Source organism: Sinohyriopsis cumingii, chromosome 3, assembly GCF_028554795.1.
Source record: "Sinohyriopsis cumingii isolate HCF-2022 chromosome 3, ASM2855479v2, whole genome shotgun sequence".
NCBI lineage: Eukaryota > Metazoa > Mollusca > Bivalvia > Unionida > Unionidae > Sinohyriopsis > Sinohyriopsis cumingii.
In genome coordinates this window covers 34,574,248-34,596,419 of record NC_142963.1, presented here as the reverse complement: position 1 = coordinate 34,596,419, position 22,172 = coordinate 34,574,248, and the positions used below count along the sequence as shown (strand labels likewise).

Genomic DNA, 22,172 nt, shown 5'->3' with positions numbered 1-22,172 from the left:
ATTAACACAACATTAAGGTTTGGTCTAACTACTTTAATGGCTAGATTACAATTCTCCGAAACAGGGAAAACATGCGCACATCAGTTTCTTACGCTAATGCTATCATTAATAAATAGGGTTACAACTGAGTGTGGAGCCTGGATCTGACCTTATGTGACCTGTAACTGTCACATCATTTGTAGCAACAAGATGTTAGAACAGTATAATCACCCCACACAAGAAATAGATGGAAAATAAACGCGTGATTTTAAAGCGATTCTCACGAGAAACTATTATCTCATGCGCACCTTTGTCACGCAATGAAGCAACAATTTCCATTCACACAGTTGTATGCCTTGCGTTGTTCCAAGATCTGTCAGCATTCGACTGAAAATGGTGTCCAAGGAAAAAATATTAAAATAGATCTGAAAAAAAAAATGAAATTATCTTTTGGCCCGCATTTATGACTGACAATGACAATAGTATTCTTACTGAACCAGTGAAGCCTTCATCATCCAAAGATGAGGTAACGGTTACTCATTAGATAAAACGTAATTTGTGCAGCAATGGTTGAAAACACAGTGGCTACATTTTCAAAAAGAAGTGAAGAATGTGACAGTGAAGATGCCTTTATATTTTGCCATACAGAGGCTAAACAAAACCCTCCATGACCAAACATGCAAAAGAAAATAACTTTCATAACAGTACACTGGCAAGGCATGTTGGGTTGCCAGAACTCAAACTGCTGATTGAAGGTTCACAACACCAGGCAGATTTGAATGCAGGTTTACAAAAACATTCTTCCAAACAAGGCATAGCAGCAAAAGTGCTACTTAAGTGTGTACATTGGCTGAGTGTAGAAGACATCCCTTTTTAAATACAAATCTCTTCTTAATTTAATACATGACTTAACGGCTGAAGAAATTGATGCCATTGGCATTTTGAAGAATTCTGCCAATCAGTATGAATCGGCTACTACCTGTTCAGAGTTACTGGAGAGCCAATCAAACGATGATGATAGTCTTATATGTGGCATGCAAAAATCATCATTTGTGACAGCATAGCCAACAAGAAACGTCTTGTCATATATGCTCAGATTATTTCAGATGACATGAAACCATCAAGAAGATTTTTAACAAATACAGAATGTTCAGATGCTTCTGGCAAGGGAACTGTCTTGGCTTTAGTCACATTACATAACTAATTTTTTATTTTTTATTTAAACAATATAATTATTTTTTTTAAATGACTGAAAACTGATCATCGGCTTAAATAAGACTCATAGGTTTGGATTTTGACTGTTTTTTGCTTTGATGAGCCTACATGAAGCTATTTGTAGCTAAAGCACTGCAGGGGCTGTGTTTGTAATGGACATCATCACAAGTAACCCAGAACATTATTATATCAGCATCATTAAATGTTGCTAAAGGTAACTAATTCGTTTCACATGAAGTATTTAAAACAAATTAGGTACTTTTAGCTATATTTAATGATGCTGGCTTGAAAATGTAGAGTTACAGATAAGATAAAATTCATGATGGTTTGCAAGCCCATTCCAATATCATCACTGTCAGTCACCAACTTAATCCACACACAATTAACAACTTTGGCTCCCAGTTCACTTATAAAATAAATAAAGGGTTGCATGCACCACATAAAATGTTTAGTTTTTTGTTGCTAGGTGTGAGAGAAAGTCTTCAACTCCAGCACTGCTAGATCAAATGACAGTCATCTATAAACAGAAACCAGTAGGATCCAAACAAAGTCAGTCCCACAGTAAACATGTGGTTGTTAATTTGTTTTGAACAAGAGTAAATAAAAGCACGAACTGTTTACAAAAACTCCATAACAAAGAAATATCTTGATATTCAAGCATTTATTTCACAACTCAGAGAATATCAGTGATGGTTTCCAAGTCCCAGTACAAATGATTTAGTGTTGACACTGACACATGGTTTGAAATAGGTATTTGCCTGTTTAAATGGAAATTCCATCTTTCTTAATTTAATACTCTAGCAGTAATTCTTGATTTTTCCATGCCTAAATTCAAAATATGTGCCATAGATGGCAAAAACCTTTGATAAGTAATCGATTGAAATTGGAACATTATGTCCCTCTTCATCTGCAGCAGTTGTACTGGGAACTGGTGCAGATTTTATCATTAGCACTTTTTTAAAGATGAACTTGTTCTTTGCTGCGCCATACTTAAATTCTTCAACACAAATGGAATGAAGCAGAAAGTGACTGCTTGGATTAATGTCTATAAAGCATACTGTTGCATCCTGAATCAAATATCTGACTCTTGCAATCCATCAAAGAGATAAGCTCACTCTCCTTCTGGTGCTGTGTTGTTGCCAACAATCACTGATCATAGTTGGCAGGGATATTGGACTACAACAATCACTGATCATAGTTGGCAGGGGTATGGGACTACACAGGGATATGGGACTACAAACAATCACTGATCATAGCTGGCATGGATATGGGACTACAACCATCACTGATCATAGTTGGCAGAGATATGGGACTACAACCATCACTGATCATAGTTGGCAGGGATATGGGACTATAACAATCACTGATCATAGTTGACAGGGATATGGGACTACAACCATCACTGATCATAGTTGGCAGGGATATGGGACTACAACTGTATGAAAAGATTAAATTGGCTTCTTACAGACTTTGATGTTGAGACATGCATCAGTTTTGGATCAATAACAAGAATTTTCAAAAAGGCTGCTCTATTGACTATGATCAATGTCAGACCAACATCATTTTCATTTAGGACCAAGCAGGCAGCAGAAGTCTTTGGGTCTAAACTCGATGTTGATATGACTATCCATTCAGGGGGATTAATGATATCAAGATCGGCAGCCATATTAGATAACAGATTGGCATTAAGTTCATTAAGACCAATTAGACATCATAAAAAGTGTTTCAGTGAAAACCCCATGTTGATATGACCATCAATTCAGGAGAAGCAGCAATACTAAGAATTTCAAGATTCCATACTGGATGTGTGGCCAGCAGTACCATTTATATCTTGGTCCACTAGGCATGGGATAAATGTGATGTAAAGTTTCATGGCAATCTCCAAGTAGCTTACAAGAAGTAGCAATAACAAACTTGTGATAACAGATAAAAGGACATCAGATGACAGACCATCCTATAAGCTGTTCTGGTCTACCTCCAGAAGTGCTAATAAAAACCGTCTTGTATGAAAGAGAAACTGCTGTAATTAGTTCAATGCAATAAAAACAGAGTCCTTGTCATTATTGCAGTTAGTGTCAAATTTATTTGAATAATTAAGTATAGTAAAAATTGAAAACACGTGGGAAAGTTTTCATTTCTATGCAGCTATTTCATTATAATGGAATTATATCATGACAACTACCTCTAGAAAGGTTTTTGTAGCCATTTTTGCCATTTAATCACACAGAAACTAAATTCTGACTAATGTGTACAAAATGTTAACCCCTGTGACAGGCCATAAAATATATGAATTTTGTTTGTTAAATAATTTTCTACATTATCAAATTAGAGGTAGTAAAACAGGTCAATAAACTCCAAAGAGTGATTTTTACATTTCTGCTTTCCTTCAACTCATTCTTCCTAAAATCTGCTTTATTATGGTCTACTACTAAAAGCTAGATTTTACTTAACTGAAGTCAGTTACCTTGGAGTGACAGCTAGTGCGATCATTATAATAGCTGATATCAATGACAATGTCATATAAATATGTAATGTGTATCACATGATACTCAAAAGTAAACGTGTAGGATAAAAATAGCAGCATTGGAAAAGATATATTCAAAATGGAAATTCAGCATATGAAATGGAGTGAAAGGCATTAGATGTTTAAAATAAATGTTTTCATTATTATTTATAACTATGTCTGTCATGCTGTTAATAAATGTATCTTCTGTAAGATAAATGATAAAACTAATTACAGACATAATCTTAAGATGTAATACAAAAAATGAATTATTAAAATTACATAAAAGATAAAAGAACTTAATTGTGCATTTAAGACCTACCCAATCTGCAGTTACAGATTACAGTAATACCTCGTGCATTCGCATTTCTGGATTCGCGAATTCACGGATTTGCGAAATTTTCATTGGTACCCTCTACGTTTTCTTTATTTTATTGAATTGTACCTTCATTATATGACTTCTGTGACATATGAAGTTTACCTTCCTGACAATGACAAAGAAAACGTCAGTCATTAATTTTACAGTCCCATTCGTTACTTGGTTTTACCTTACTGTGAGTGCAAAAGAAAACGGCAGCCAATGAATTAGTATGGGGTAATATTAGTATACATGTACCGTACTGTAAATGCGCTAGTGTGGCAAATACCCATTAGGCGATACTGTACTCTATTTTTATGTCAACCATTTATTTCTCTTTTTAAGGGTAATGTATTAAGCTAACTTTTAAATTAAATTAAAGTGCTTTGGGAGCATGATTTGGGTCATATTTAGGGTTTAAACCCTAGAAATAAGCATTTATTAGCATTTTTAGTGACTCGTACCAAACATTCGCGATTCCTCCTGATCCGCGACTGGTTCTGGAACCTAACCTCGCGAATGTTCAAGGTATTACTGTAATGCTAAATTATGCTATTAAGCTACTCAGTTAAATAAACTGAATGTTAACTTTCATATTTCTTTTATTTAAAAAAATAGTTAAGTGATTTAATTTTTTATTGTGTAAGTTTTTAAAAACTTTATTTTTTTTTTCTGGACCCCATCCTTTTCATTCTTAGATACAATCCCTGTGTCAAGGAGATGAAACACTTTAAGTCATTAGTACAACTGGTTATTAAAAACAGAGCCCCCCCCCATTTTAATAAAAAATGTCTTATTTTTGTTCTAAATATACGCAAATATTAAATATCAAACCTTGGCACAAGAGCTGGTGAGATACGATCAGGATTTTTTTTCTTCACCCATCCTCCTCATCATTGGATCCATCCACAGCAGCTCATATCATTGTTTACAATTCACCTAAAAATCATACATGTATATAATCCTAGGCTTATATAGTACATATGATTTATAGGTAAATTGTAAACTACGATACCAGCCCCTGTGTTTGCTGTGGACACACAGCCATCCTGTGACGTTTTCAGCAGTAAATTTTTTCCTTCCACAGGCACACACCAAAGGTTGGCACTTCTCTGGATTTTTAGGGGATTTTGGAAATGGAATCCAAAAATGCAGCCATCATATAGTCACATTCTTAGTATCTACTATTGCTGTTACAATGTCCATATCAACAGTGTTTTGTTGTACCACAACCTTTCTTTTTCAGGCACCAAAGCAATCACTTCAACATGTTCCACCATAAGCATTGTAGTGCAAAAAAAACGATCTGTCTGTCCTACATCATGCAGCCAGGGTCTGTGGTCTAAAAATAGGAATGCTATTTTTATCACTAACCACTCTGCTATAAACCTTGTTCAGGTATCAACAATCACCTTAATTAACCTCTGCAGCAGATGCCTCACAGGAAATACATGCAGTCCACTCCTCCAATACAAACTCTTTCACATGTACAATATACAGCATCTTCTGACTGGCCTATCACAATATGCATTGTATTAGTCATACGGAAATTTTACCACCAAATGAAGATATTTATTCCTTTCTAATGCACTAGTAAGAAAGGGCTTTCTATGTAGATAAGAAAAAGGAAAAGCATTAAATACAGTGGCCTTCTTTTGACTGTAAAAGGGCAGCACCAACACCTATTCTCAAATTTTATAAGAAGTACAATATCAACAAATGAACTTAAAACAGAAAATTTAAAAAAGACACTGAAGCATGAATGAGATGACTTTTATAACAAAGTCATTGAAGCATGAATGTGACCTTTGCAACAAAGTCACTGAAGCATTGAGACCTCTTTTGCAACAAAGTCAAAGAAGCATGAATGAGACCTCTTATGCAACAATGTCAATGAAACATGAATGAGACCTCTTATGCAACAATGTCAATGAAACATGAATATGACCTCTTATGCAACAATGTCAATGAAACATGAATGAGACCTCTTCTGCAACAATGTCAATGAAACATGAATAAGACCTCTTATGCAACAATGTCAATGAAACATGAATGAGACCTCTTCTGCAACAATGTCAATGAAACATGAATAAGACCTCTTATGCAACAATGTCAATGAAACATGAATGAGACCTCTTATGCAACAATGTCAATGAAACATGAATAAGACCTCTTATGCAACAATGTCAATGAAACATGAATGAGACCTCTTCTGCAACAATGTCAATGAAATATGAATGAGACCTCTTATGCTACAATGTCAATGAAACATGAATGAGACCTCTTATGCAACAATGTCAATGAAATATGAATGAGACCTCTTCTGCAACAATGTCAATGAAATATGAATGAGACCTCTTATGCTACAATGTCAATGAAACATGAATGAGACCTCTTCTGCAACAATGTCAATGAAATATGAATGAGACCTCTTATGCTACAATGTCAATGAAATATGAATGAGACCTCTTCTGCAACAATGTCAATGAAATATGAATGAGACCTCTTATGCTACAATGTCAATGAAATATGAATGAGACCTCTTATGCTACAATGTCAATGAAACATGAATGAGACCTCTTATGCAACAAAGTCAAAGAAGCATGAATGAGACCTCTTTTGCCAAAAAAAGGTGTAGAATTTATCAAGATGCATCCTCTCACCAAGTTTCATTATTTTAGTTATAATAGTTTGTACATAGCATGCCAAAAGCATATGTAGTCATGAGAATTGATACAAACACTCAACCAAACCTAGTAAAATGTGAAACACAGGTCAGTGACCTTATTTTGTTATGGGGTGGGGGGGTGACTCCAGAATAAACAGTGCTTGAGAAATGAACTATTAATACAAATTTTAGCCAGTCAGTGAAGCGCAAAACACTGACCTCTGTTACCCACTTTTGTAATTAATGTGCAATACTCGTTTGTAAGCGGGTGGAAGGCATATTACTCTAATGTGAAGTATTAAAAAAGTGAATAAAAAATTTATCTCGATTTTCTTTTGTATTTTGTCAAATCTGTTAATAAATCTTGTTTCGACCTACAAACTTCTTCAAAATTTAACAAGCTTAAGCAAAATTCATTTAACACATGACAACATATTACTTTAAGTTTTAATGGTATGAACTAACTTAGAATACATATATTCCCCTAAAGAATATGGCATAAAGGACTAGAAATGTGTTTATGAAACACAAATGCCATCCAAAAGTGATTTAAATAAAGAACTATACAGAACAGACAAATGGAAAGATGAAAGGATTAGGGCAACAATAGATGCCCCAAACCAAAGATGGAAAGATGAATGGATTAGGGCAACAGCAGATGCCCCAACCAAAGATGGAAAGATGAATGGATTAGGGCAACAATAGATGCCCCAACCAAAGATGGAAAGATGAATGGATTAGGGCAACAACAGATGCCACAACCAAAGATGGAAAGATGAATGGATTAGGGCAACAGCAGATGCCCCAACCAAAGATGGAAAGATGAATGGATTAGGGCAACAATAGATGCCCCAACCAAAGATTCAATTAGCGTGATGGATCCCAATATATCAATGAATTTCTAATCCAATAACATCAAGTTCCTGGAAGCAGAAATGAGAGACCTGAAAGTTGCATTTTTTTAAACAGATTTTTGTATAATATGCATGTCCTCTCTATTGGTTGGTTGGTTCGTTTTTACCAGAAATATCTGTTTCATGCCAAGGAAAGGAAAGCCAAGTACCTTTCCCAAGGACACCCTCATGTAGACAATCCAGCCAACCTAGATGGGTCTTGAATCCACAACACCTGTATTAAGACTCCAATACTCTATAAATAGAGCAACCAGGTACAGACAAACAACACAATCAAAATTTACAGAGTTTATCAAAGAAGGGTCTCTCTATCCCTATTGGCTGATTCCATGCCCAGCAATAAGGGTGTCTATGCAATATGTACATCCCTATAAGTCAATCCTGTGCCTTGCAAATATGGGTGTTCCTGCAAATGAGCATCCCTATAAGCTGATTCCATGTCCAGCAATATGCACATCCCTACAAGTCAATTCTTTGCCTTGCAAATAAGGGGATCTATGCAATATGTGCATCCCTATTGGTTGATTCCATGCCCAGCAATAAGGGTGTCTATGCAATATGCACATCCATATAAGCCAATCCTGTGCCCTGCAAATAAGTGTTTTCCTGCAATATGTGCATCCCAATAAGCTGATTCCGTGCCCAGCAAATAAGCTGATCTAACAGTTACATCTGTTTGAAATTATTGCTTAACAAAAGTGTCCTAATACAAAAGTTTGAAAACTGATTCAATACACCATCAAAACTTACATGATCCATTTATCCAATTCATCAACTGTCTGTACAAAACCAGTCTTTTCCATTTATGTGTGGGACAGCTTTGGATGTCATCATCACCACCATCAATGGTGAAAATCAATAATCCTACACACAGCATACACACTGTAGTAATGCTGCCAGCCAGTCTAGCTTTTTCCTGGAATACAATATAATTAAACCTTATACATCTATTCGATTAAAAATATCTACTTCCAGGTACATGTATTTATTGGATTGACTGATGTTATGAACCCTCCATCTTGAATGATACATATGCAATAAATAGTCTAATACCACAAACTGCAAGATTCCTAAAGATATTATTGAATTAAAGCACCTGCTGGATCAAAATATTTTACCACAACACCTACTGAAATAACATACTAAAACTTATCCACAAAGTTATGCCATGCAACATGATCCATCCGAGTACATCAATCGACCTCAAATATAACCGCTATAATGCAGAATGATAAGCTTTATCTGGTCCCCATTCATTTAAAATTTCCCTGTGTCATGGTAGACCTCCTAGTGAAGTCGGGCCAATTTAAAACCTTGAGTGCTTTCCCATGGTATATTGAAAATATTGGGTATAGGTTGGTGTCTTTGTTCTCCTGTATGTGATTAGATATAGAAAGACACTGTATGATTCTTTTTCTCAGCACATTCTTTTCCACTTCACTGCCTTGCTTCTGAAGACTGGACTAAATTCTAGTATATACTTTAAAACTGCTAACAATCACATCTTTGTACCTGTTGAGTGGAAGATATATTGGAAATTTATATTGGGAAGTGTGACAACCAGATTTTGCGTTATCCAAGGAGGATATTAAAGGGAACAAAAATGGTGGGGTGGCTATGCATACAAGTGGTATTTCCATTATTTACACAAGTCTCTTGCACTTATGACAGACTTTATTTACAAAAATCTATTGCACTTGCACACAGGTGACAACATTTCAAAACAAAATATATGTAAAGCAAAGCACTAAATAGAACTTATTACTGTATTCATTTGGATGGAATGCAGATCATGGCTTACACATTCCATACAACAGCATGTCCTCCCTTATAAGTCAAGTAAAACTGCAAAACAACAAACATCTTGATATGCCATAAGAAAATGATCCTGCAGATCAGGGTCTATGTTGTTTGTTCCACTGTTTACTCCTAATGAATTTCACAGACCCAGATTTGCTGTCCCATTATGCGATGGCAGATCTGGGTCTATGCAGTTTGCAGTTGGACTTGACTTACAGGTGAGTATATACGATAAGAATTTCAGTTGCCAATGCAATGCACAATGGCAGATCTGAATCTATCCCATTTTCTACTGACAATGTACATTACATTTTGCCAAGTTACGGAAACAACAAGTGTTCCATATATCTATTAAAGGGATCTGCTTTTATATACAACCCCTATGGGCTATGGGATGAATAACAGGCTGATGAACCGTCCTGCATGTCATAAGAAGTGACTTATTGAGGCAGCTGTTTCGATAGCTCAGAGGTTTTTGTGCCGTTCTCATGACGACTAAAAGTGGGTGGGTTTAAATTCAACCATCAGATTGTGTACCCTTGAGCAAAGCATTTTACTCCAACCGCCTCATCACTAAAAAAACCTGCTTGCTTAAGTGTGCCACAAAAACAAAACAAAACCTGTTTTATATACCCTCTTGTATATGGTTTCGAAACACATACACAATTATGATACTAATGAAGTGGATGAAACACTGTTCCCCTTGCAAAAATGGCCAAAACATTTATAGTAATCTGCTAATGCAGGCGAGACAAGCACTGGTGAGCATAAATACTCCAGCATTAAAAAAACCAACAAACAAAACATCTTAATTCATAAATACGAATGCCCGTTATAGGTAGCACATTTGGGGTGGCCAACAATATAAATACCCAGGGCCTCCCTTGGAAATATTTTTTCCTGCGCCATGAAATTCAACAAATTTAAAAATCTGGAGCCACTTTTCAGCCAAAGGAGCCATTTTATGCCAGGACACAGGGACTTAAATATATGGCCCTATTTTTAATCTATATAAACATAACAATAAAAATACATAATTTTATCACATTTCAAAGCACATGAATTATTAATAAATATAACAATACCATTATATACATGTGAAGTTAAATGTATAGCATATGAAAAGCAAGAATGAACAAGAAAGTTTAGTCTTTATGAACAATATCACTGACACTTCATCAATATCTGCCTCATTTTTGTCTCAGACCATTTCTTAAATGTCTTCCTGAAATCAAAATTCTCAACATTGGGCCCATCACTAGAAATTCTCATACAATTTTTCTGAGTAGATATACCCAAAGATTTTCGAAGTTTGTTTTGATCAGATTTTGGTGACTGAACCCCCTCTCACAGTCTGCAGATGAAGTAGGGGCAGTAAGTAACCCGGTAGCTGCCTCAGATGCACATGGATATACAGTAGTCCCCGTCTTGAATGGCCCCCTGACCAGCAACCACCCGCTCCTTACGTCCAGAATCCGTTGGCACACATGAATTTGTGTTCAAAAGTACCCCTCATGAAAGGCCACCCAGCTAACGCGACCAGCATATAAGTGCAATAATATAAAATTTACCCCTCACAAGTGGCCACATTTTCTTTTAATATGTATCCAAAACCAGTATTTTATTCATAAAATCTGTTAAGTAATTCAATTTCAGTTTCCTGATGTCAGGGTTTCATTACTGAAAGAAAAGTTGACTAAAGTACATGTACCACTAAGGTTAGTATTATATCATTTAAACCTTAAGAGAAGCCACATTTACTCCATAAAGCTGAGAAAGACTCAAATCTTAATCCATACAAAAGGGTAAGTACATATAATCTAATTAGCCTTACTGTTGTGTTATCATGAGATGTCCAGTTTAGTCACTCTGATAATTGTTAAGATTACAATTATTGAACAGTAGTAACAGCTGCAAAGTGGCAGCATCAATGTACATACACAAGTCAGCAGGAAAATGGTTTGATAGCCTTTATGGCTTCACTAGTAAGATGTCGAGCTTGTTCACTTTGATAATTAGTGGCTATTACTACTGACAATAATTGTCATGATTACAAATCCTAACGGCCACGAGATCAAATCTGCGTGATGTTAATGGTACATATCCAAGCCGTTTTGACTTCTCTCACTTAGTGTAAAGAAATGTATAAAAACAATAGGGTACCAGACTGCAGCAAACAAATCATGTGACAAGATCACTTCCTTTAAAAACACATGGCAATTTGTTTAAATTTCCAAAAAAGATTGTTTTATCAGTCTTGTAGTTGGCAACATTGGAATAACTTACTGCAAAAAGATCAACATGTCATCGAGGAAAAGAAAAATTCTCAGTATAGAAGAGAAAGTGAAAGTAATTCAACTGACTGAAAAAGGGGGATATCGAGGATCCTTGCATAAAACTGTGATGACAGAAAGACTCAGATAAACAATATCATGAAACACAAGAAAACAATTCTGCAGAAGTGGGAAGGTGGAATGGGCAGAGAAAGGAAGATTGTTAGAACCAGGAGATGTTTGTATCCTGAGTTGAATGACAAGGTTTTTGAATGGTTTTGCAATGAGCATGCTAAGAAAATTCCACTCACTGGTCGAATGATCCAACAAAAAGTAACAATTTTATCAGTTGAAATGGGATATCACGACTTTACCGCAAGTAACGGATGGCTGCACAGACTTCAAGTTTGACACAATATTAAGTGTTCTGTCCTTAGTGGAGAATCAGCTGATGTTAATAATGAAGTTGTTGAAGATTGGAACAAAAGACTAAACAATATATGCAGTGGATATAACAGCAAGGATATTTTTAATTGTGATGAGACTGGTTGTTTTTTTTTAGACTGTTACCAACAAAGTGACAGATGATGTGATCTGTAACATTATTATAAAGACAGTTTTAAAACTATATCAATGGTTATTCATAACATTCTTTTGAAAATGATAAAACAGTTTGTTTCACATTGATTTCACAACATGCATTGATTTTTAAATGAAAATATTAAATGTTTTAGAATTAAATGTACTTGTGGCTTTCTTTATATGTATTTACTATTCACGTTTGTCATCCCCCTCTTACAGAGGGGTACTACTGTAAATCTTTATTTTTCAGAGCTAGATTAACCATCTTCTTTGTGCTTGATACAGGCTTGTTGTATAAAGTTTTGTCTATGTTTGGGAAAGGAATAAAACTAATTCCTCCATTAAGACGATCTGCAGGGCCAGATTAAGGCCTTTGGGGGCCCTGGGCACAGCCAACATAGGGGCCCATAGCTATCCTGCCTTGTTCATAGATATGATTACAGTGCTATTATTAATGACGACTGTGAAATCAGACGATAATATACAGAGCACCTTGAGCCATGGTGGCCCTGGGCACGTTGCCCACTTTGCCTTATGGATAATCTGGCTCTGATGATCTCACTGCCTTCTTTTTCACCCTTATCATTCGAGAAATAAACAAATCATTGCAAATACTGTAAATATTTATCATAATCAATTCATGATTGCCACAAGCAGCTTGTCGGAGGAAAATGGTGCATGTAAGCAATGCCTGGAGGTGTGTCTAATTTAGGCTCACTGATTGGTTAATTGATCAGTATGATTGACAAGTGGCGATAGGTCAATTTAGCACTGCTATTATGCAGGGCATCTCATCCTGCTCAACCCACTTTAGATTTTCCAACAGTTAATTTTATGTGGAGTAATGTTGTAGAACAAATGGTTACCAGCATTGCCACCTGACAAAGATCACCCTCATCATGTGCCAGTTTCATGGATCAAACAATTACCTGGTCTCCTGTCAGAAAACAAAAGACATGCAATTATAAACAAAAGGAAACTCCAAGCCAACGAGATGTCCAGAATCAAAGGCTGAATGAATACTATGTTGAAAGTTATGGATTTGTGTTAAGGAAAGCCAAAACACAAAACTAAAAAGTATCAATGATGAACAGTTAAGTGAAATTATGCGACTTGTATAACCCTTTACCTCATGCAAGGGTCTTTGGACGCCTCTACTCCATTCGCATGGAAGCGCCGTTTGATGCCTCTACTCCATTAGCATGGAAGCGCCTTTTGACGCCTGCTGTAAACATCATCCATTTTGAGCTGGTTTTCGTAGCACCACCTTCGGCGAAAACCCCCCTATTAGATACTACCTTCATTTCTGCGAATGACAATTACGTCAGATCACGTGGTCACTATTTATGCACTGGTCAATATCTGCTATTTAAAGTAACTGGGTTGTAATTTCCACTCTCCAAAATGGCGGTCACGGATTTCATTCAGTACATAGGAAGTTTTCATGATTAGAATCACAGCCATGAAAGATTCAATAACTTAGGTAAAGACTCTGATTTGACGTAGGCAGCAATTAGTTTTTATAAATTATGAAATTCAGATGACTTAGTGATGTAGACGCAGACTAAAACCTTGCAAATTTCGAGTATCGGAAATTGCAGCTACGGTTGGCCATGCGACCTCACTGACATGATGGTGAACGAGTTCTCTCTCGATTTTAAAGCACATAAAAAATTCTTCCGTGAAAAATAATTACACAGCTATAACAATCAGACTTTATTCTTAAATTTTTCCACATATAAGAGATGTGTACCAAAAATGTAGAATGGTTAAAATTGCTGTTAAACATAACATACACCACATTGCTTAACAGTTAACAGGCAGGATTTCATTCTGTACTTACGAAGTTTTCACGATTAGAATCACAACTATGAAAGTTTCAATAACTTAGGTAAAGGCTCTGATATTGATGTAGGCAGCAATTAGTTTTTATTATCAAATTCAGACAACTTAGTGATGTGGACGCATACGAAAAACATGTAAATTTCGAGTATGGGAAATGGCAGCTATGGTTGGTCACGTGGCCTCACTGACATGACGGTGAACGAGTTCTCTCTCGATTTTAAAGCACGTACAAAATTCTTCCGTGAAACATAATTACACAGCTATAACAATTGGACTTTGCTCTAAAATTTTTCCACATATAACAGATGTGTACCAAAAATGTAAAATGGTTAAAACTGCTGTTAAACGTAACATACACTACATTGCTTAACAGTTAACAGGCAGGCCTATGTGTATGCTGACGACTAGGTAACAGGTGTTCTATTTATAGCGCACTGCACTTTGTCACTATGCTCTATGAGGTAAACGGATAATTCAAGATGTGCGTCAGTTCATATAATTTACATCATGTTGTTGGATCGCTTATATCTCTAAAAAATGGTAACTCTTGATAAATAAGTAATACAGGACTTTTTTTAATGTGATTTGCAAGAATGAGATTTGGTAAAAACGATGAATAAAGCGAATTCTGCTTGAAGTATTTTTGGGAATAAACAAGGATATACAATTTGCACTAAGTACTGGTCTGTACACTATATTATAGTACTGGTTGCTAAGTAAACTTAAGCGCCCCATGAATTATTGAAGTTTTTATTTACTTTTATTTCACGTTGGAAAAATCAGAAAATATGCACATGCAAAATAATAACATAGATACAATCATTTAAGTTTATAACTGTTTCTTGACATAGTAAATGAATAAGAGCTGGTCACCGCTGTGTGCAGTATGGTGATCTTGCCATTTTGTCCATTTTTTCCAATTTTTAAAAAAATGATGTCACAGTGACATCTCTTTGGTATGTTTAATCACTCACATTGAGATGCATCCAGATAGATGAAGAAGGGTCCAAGATATAAATGGCAAAACAAAATGAAGGCTAAAATATAAAAGTTACTCAAGCCTGAAACTTAGGTCAGTGACCTGGTTTTTGTATTGTTGAATTACACACGGTAAAATACACAAGTATACCAATTTTCACGTACATAGGAGAAATAGGCTGAAGATGTTGTAGGTGTAACAAATGATTAGCTGAAAATACAAAAGTGACTCCAGTGTGAAAACTGGATCACAGTAACTTAATTTTGATATGGCCAAGTTACTCTCCCTGAAGTGAATCAACATACTAATGTTCTCGAAACAGAATCCATGATATTAAGGGTGTAAGCAAAAAAGAGCTGAAAATACACAAGTCACTAAAGCAAAAAATTTAGGTCACGCTGCCAAAGTTTCTGTATGGTTGAGCTTATCTCTCTGACATGCATCTACACACCAGGTTTTATGAGTTTAGGAGAAACAGGGTCCAAGGTATTAAGGGTGTTATGTGATTTTACATATGAATACTGAAACTAAACGTCATTATGAGATTTATTTTGGAGTACACATGATAACATAAATGTGATTGATATGAAACTAAATGGAAAAAACTGTAATATTGGTCATTAAAGTTTACAATGTGCAGCATGAAATATGGGTATGTTTCTGTAAATGTTGAATTCTATTTAAGGGAAATAATATACATGCTTTAGAAGTTGCTAAACCCACATTAAATGACAGCCACAATTACAATATAATTTATTGTCAAGACTTTAAAAAATCATCATGTAGGTACTGGGAGGCAGAATAAAATTAGACAAGATGTAAATGCAAAAAAATAAAATGACTTTGAATCCCAATAAATTTAATGTATTTGAGTGGTAACATGCAATAAGAGAGCAATTTGGAATAATAATTTAGAGAAATAAATTCAAAATGTTCTTGCACAGGAGAAGGAAACTTGCATAACAGGTGATGTAAATAAAGACCAACTCAGACAAATAAACGGGTGGAATTTATTGAGTTCTTGGCTCCTAACTAGTTTGTACATTAACACAATGGTTACAAAAAAAAATTAAGCAACTTAACTGGCCATCTCTGTACATACCTATCAGTCAATGTTGCAAGCGTTAAAATACTAAATCATGCCTTTGTGACTACCTCCTAAATTTTCTAACATGAAAGACAAACTGCAATGCACATAGGACCAATCAAATTTTTTAATAAAAAACATTTTCTTTATGATGTAAGTAAATGTCTTGGTTCTTTAAAGTGTGGACTGAATATATTTATGGATACAGTCTCTAAACACGTACCAGTGAAAATCAACCGTGTAGGATATGAAGTCCAACCTAATTAGCTTATAAAATAAAATCTTTGATGCCATTGAAAACACAAGACCAATTCAAAGCTACGGGTAACCATTCACAACATAATGTATGGGAAATAAAATATATGATAAAAAAGCAACAAAATCTGATTATTACTTAAAGCGTAAAAACAAAAAGAGCAACTCCGATTCCATGGGGTAAAAGAAAGCGAGCCCAATCAAATTTGACTCACTCTGATAAACATCAACAAGGACACTAATACTGTATATGTGCCAATCTTCCAGAGTGTTGTGAGGTTTTCAAGACTCAAAGGTGTGTTTGCTGGTCCCAAGGGGGTTCATTTGTACATAACCCATATCAGCAAGGTTGTACAACTCAAAGCAAGTTATCTACTAATATAAACTTCATTAAAATGACTGGAAATTCACATCTAAATAAAATATGTTTTACAGAATGTATTCAATATACTTCTGAACAAAAAGTAGGTGATAGATCTGGCACCATAATATATTGTCATCACACACACACATGCACATATGTGCACACTCTCACAACCTCACAAGCATTAAATAAAACAGAATAGCACATTTCTGTCTTAAAATCTATTGAACAAAACTTGTAGTTACAGGCTTTACTGCTATCAAAAAGTGCACTGGAGGGTCTGCAGATAATGAAGTGTCATAATGTGCATCTTTGACATAGTGCTGTATATTAGAAAAAGACATTCCAGCTCTTGTTACTTGACCTGATGATGACTGTTTAAACACATTAGACTCTGCAGGGCAGTGCAGGCATCACCCTTTGGTAAATTCTATTGGCCAGGCAGTGCTGCTATGTTGATGGATGTCATGTCCTTCAGAACAACAAATGTCAAAATGGTGTTTGCAGTTTGTGCAAAGTTAAACTCAACCATAACATGATTCAAACAGCCTCACAGTTTTTGTTCAAAGACATTTCAAGGAGTTTACAAACTCTCAAAATTTTTCAAGGAGTTTTTTTTTTTCTTATAGAAATTGAACCAAACTGAAATTTTTTTTTTTTTTAACTTCTAGGTGTAATGAATCATTTAGGAGTTTTGATATTGACTGGGTTTTGCACACTTTGAAAATGGTTACTCTTGAACTGAATCTCAGCTGTGTTTCAACATTTTGCCTTTACAAAATTAATCATACTTCCACGCTGCTCTTAGCTTTACAATTCTGACTAATGAAATTATGATGTTTCATATTTTATGTATCAATTAACAAATGACTTCAAAGAAACAAAGCTGCCGATCATGAGCTAATTAATAATCTTAAACAACAATTGCTTTAACATTCTTATTCAAGAATACAAAGTGTAACACTTTTGGTTCTTCAATATGCATCTCTAATTTATCTAACTTCAAGTGAGTTGGGTCATTCCACTTTGTGTACTTTACAAACACAAATTAGAATAATGTGCTCTCCCAGAGTAGAGCACAACAATACACTATTTACTGTCAAATATGTGATCTGTGAAATCATGGTCATTTATCTCTGTCCACCTATAATTTGTAATCATCATGACAATTAGCTGTATAAACTGCCCATTGGTGATAGTTTTCCATCAACATTACACATGAAGCTATGCCAAAACAATTTGGTTACTGGCTACCAGTTACTGGCATTCATCACAGTGTCAAGAAAACTCTCTCTCTTGGTCTCATTTTTTTTACATAAAATTTACTGAACCTATTATCAATTATTTCTGGAAAATATGTCAAGTACAAAACTTGTAAATTTAAAAATGACGATTTTACTCCACTTAACACTCTATATTCCCTCAGTTCAACTCAGATGGCTTTTCAGCCTGTAAAACCATGTAGAAAGGAAATATTATTGCAGTACAGTACTCATTAACATCTACTAACATACAAAGTTTTATCCCCAAAAATATGGAGTCAAAATACTATTAGTCTAGATGTAACCTTTGATTTTGTATCCCCAAAATCAAAAGATTTTTTTCCTAACTCCATGTAAAAGCCATGTGGAAAACATGATTTTACATTCTTGGTAAACTTGACCTTTGTCCTTTAGACCCCACCCCCAAAGCCAATAGGGTTTATGCTTAAAGAGTCCAAGTGCAAGCCATCCACAAGGTTTGGAAACTGTAAATGGTGCAGAATCTATATTTCTTCTTTCAGTTAGAGACCTTGATCTTTTGATCTTCTAAATGGAAATGAAAGAAGCATATGACATTCTGTCTGAATAACTTTAAAGTTGAATGTTCTTTTTAAGTTAAAGTCATCAATCAAAGCATAAAACCAATATCACCTACCTACTGTTTATTGCCAGCAATTCATTCTGGGACACTCCAGGACTTGCTAACCAAGACCTTCATCCTTATGGGATAAATTTAAGTAAATAACACCTAACCACAATGGATCATAATCTAAATTTGTGGCAAAAAATCTTAACCCTTAACAAATATATACTAGGAAAAACTGTTACATCTATGAAAAAGGTAGGTGGTGTATCAATGTGCTTTTGATATTTGAGCGAGAATAGACTTTCAATGTTCAGAAAATACTAATACCCAATTTACAAAACTTCTACAACAGAAGTGATATATGTACTTGCTTACAAGACGAATCCAACTTCAAACTGCACATACCCAGATCTGCTGGTGCATTATGCTATGGCAGATCAGGATCTTTATTGTTTGCAGTTTGAATTGACTTACAAGCTAGCATATCCAGTACAAAAATCTAGGTCAAAGAAGGGTGACTAATACCATCAGTATTTGCCCAAGAAAAGTCAGAATCCAGTCAGGTCACTTACCTAGAAATGGCAATGTATAAAATACCACATATACTTGGTTATAAGTCAACTCAAGCTGCAAACAACAAAGATCCTGATCTCCCGTAACATAATATGCCTGCAAATTAGGGTCAATTTGTTTGTTTCACTGATTACTCATAACAAACTGTACAGGCCCAGATCTGCTGGTGTATTATGTGATGGCATGATGGTCTTTGTAGTTTGCAGTTGGTCATCACTTATAAGCAAGTACATGTGACAATCTGTGCCCATATATTACTTTTCCAACTGCTTTGGTGGAATGATGGGATTGTGGTGATAGTAAACAGCAAACAATATATGGGTGGACAGGGGAATGGGTACAAGACACACATTTTTTAGAAAAACAGGGGTCACTTCCAAGTCCTAAGCAACAAGCCATACTGTGAAGGGGCTAAGAGGTGTCAACAAAAGGGTCAAAGGATGTGTAAAAAACCTACGATATTCTCCGTTTGAATGTAAATAAGTATTTACGGTTGCATTTGTAAATGTTCAGCTGCTGATATAAAATCGTGCTGTAACACTGTGGGGACGGACATAAAGGTATTGGCAGACAAATGAATACTGTCATGTGAAGTGCCTGAAACTGTTTATTTCAAGGGAAATGTAGATGCACAGAAAATGCATTAAAGTTCAGATTTCTTTCTCTTTTATTTTTTATTAAAAACTGTATGCTTACCTGTCTATAAAAGTTCTAAACATGTCACAGACTGCCAGACATGGAGTTTGTTCTGACTTCATACTGAAATAAATGGAAAGCTTATATCACAAAGGTATACAGAAACCATAAGACAAATCCACAAAAATTAATACACTTTCTAAATGTAGAAGAAATGAGATCCTTATCTGCAAATACACTATGTAATGGTATATTTGGGTTTATATTGCTTGCAGTTGGACCTGACATGTCCTCAAGTACATATGGGATACTAACAAGTTGGGAAACCACAGAAGATCTTGCAGGCACAAATTAACAGACAATCCCCAGGACCCACCCACCTAACACCAACTGTCAAGTGTTGTTTATTCAGCATTCCAATGGAACCCTGCCACTATCAAGCTGCAGGGCTGTTTGATTTATTACATCATACATCATGAGCACTAAGCACCACTATAAGTGACCTGGTTAACTGATGGTCTGTCAACTTGACTAATTTTAAAATATATTATCTTCATATATGAATTGTCAAAAAATTTTAAATTTTAACTCTGAACCAAAAATTACTATGCAATAAAGTTTCAAAGTTAATGCTGTGTTGATTAGAAGGTTTAGTTATCATTGATTTAGCAATTTATCAATCACCTATGTGTGCCACAGAGTTAATACAGGCCTCTTAAAAGTACCAAAAGTCCAACACTCTTATCAGGTCAGCTACCATGGCTCTCAGCTCTTAAATTGGATGGTTGGTTGCTTGCTTGGTAGGTTGGTTGGTTCGTAAGTTTGGTTGGTTTATAACAGCTCTTCAAGCACAAACATGGCTAAATCATGCTGAGGATATAGGAGCTAAGTGCCTTTTCCAAAAGACATGCCAAGGCAGCCAACCCAGGCTGCCATAGGCAGGTATCAAACCCACAACCCTCAGATTAGGAGTCTGATGCTCTACCAACCGAGATAATGCAGCTTCCCTCTTAAATTATATGTACTCTTCAATTATAAGCACCCTTTATATATAAGTACCCTTTAATTAAGAGTACTCTTTAATTATTAGTACTCTTTAATTACAAGTACTCTCTAATTACAAGTATTTTTAAATTAGAAGTGCTCTTTAACTGACAGTACTCTTAAATTAGAAGTACTCTTTACTTAAAAGTTCAGATTCCACCAAAAACACCCTTTCAAATTCATTAAATACTCAGAGCAATTACTACTTACATGCAGTGTATATTTTACCTTGCACCCACAATGTGCAAATGTGACCTTGTATCATGAACAGGTAAAGCAAACACAGGAGATAAGGTCATGTACAAGAAGAAATGTGCACGAGATCTGTTCTAAAACAGGGACAAGATTTTGCCCTTCAAACAGTGAATTCAATATATGACAAGAATTCAGCAGAAGATGCAAAAACCGAATGATTGGTTATCTGTAGCACCACTGCAGCTGCTGTAATGATAAGAATTAGGACAAAAAAACTGAATGCTAGATTATCTTGAGCATTGCTTCAGTGATACAAATTCAGGACAAAAAATGTAAAGTCAGATTATCTCATCACTGCCATTCCTAAAACCCATTACCAATCTAATCAAAGCATCTTCAACTTTTCCTCTTATCAGTCAGAAAATGGACATTCAAGCTCCTTGTTTAGCCATTCTAAAAATATGAAACAAACTGAATTTGTCTTCGGAAAACACATATGTCCCCCAGTGCAGACCAACAATTTACAAAACTTCAATAATGATGAAAACTTTGAATAACTATTATAAAAGTCAGAAATCTAATGTTGTTGTTGTGGAGTTTAACGCCATTTTTCAGCACACGATAGGCTATACATGGCAGCCAGTATTAATGGTGGAGGAAGAACCCAGGAAAACCCTGGAAAGAACCACCGATCCACGAGAAGCTACTGGCAAGCTTTCTCACATACCCACACTGGCCGAATCCGAGACTCGAACCCACACAAACAGAGGTGAGAAATCTAATCTGATCATCCACATAAGCATACAACATGTATACCATACTACATCAGTATACCATACTACACCAGTATACCATACATCTGTATACCATACATCTGTATACCATACTACACCAGTATACTGTACTACATCAGTATACCATACATCTGTATACCATACTACATCAGTATACCATACTACATCTGTATACCATACTACATCAGTATACCATACTACACCAGTATACTGTACTACATCAGTATACTGTACTACATCAGTATACCATACTACATCTG

General features: G+C 35.4%; 1 long non-coding RNA gene across 1 annotated transcript in view; it reads right to left on the bottom strand.

Annotated features, from left to right (window-relative positions):
• LOC149802665 (uncharacterized) overlaps window positions 1-22,172 on the bottom strand; it is a 178,016-nt gene that overhangs the window by 73,351 nt on the left and 82,493 nt on the right. The window contains exons 6-7 of the long non-coding RNA XR_016419928.1: window positions 19,940-20,002; window positions 8,388-8,553 (exon numbers count right to left, since the gene is read on the bottom strand). This is a non-coding gene — a long non-coding RNA (uncharacterized LOC149802665). The remainder of the gene's footprint in view (window positions 1-8,387; window positions 8,554-19,939; window positions 20,003-22,172) is intronic.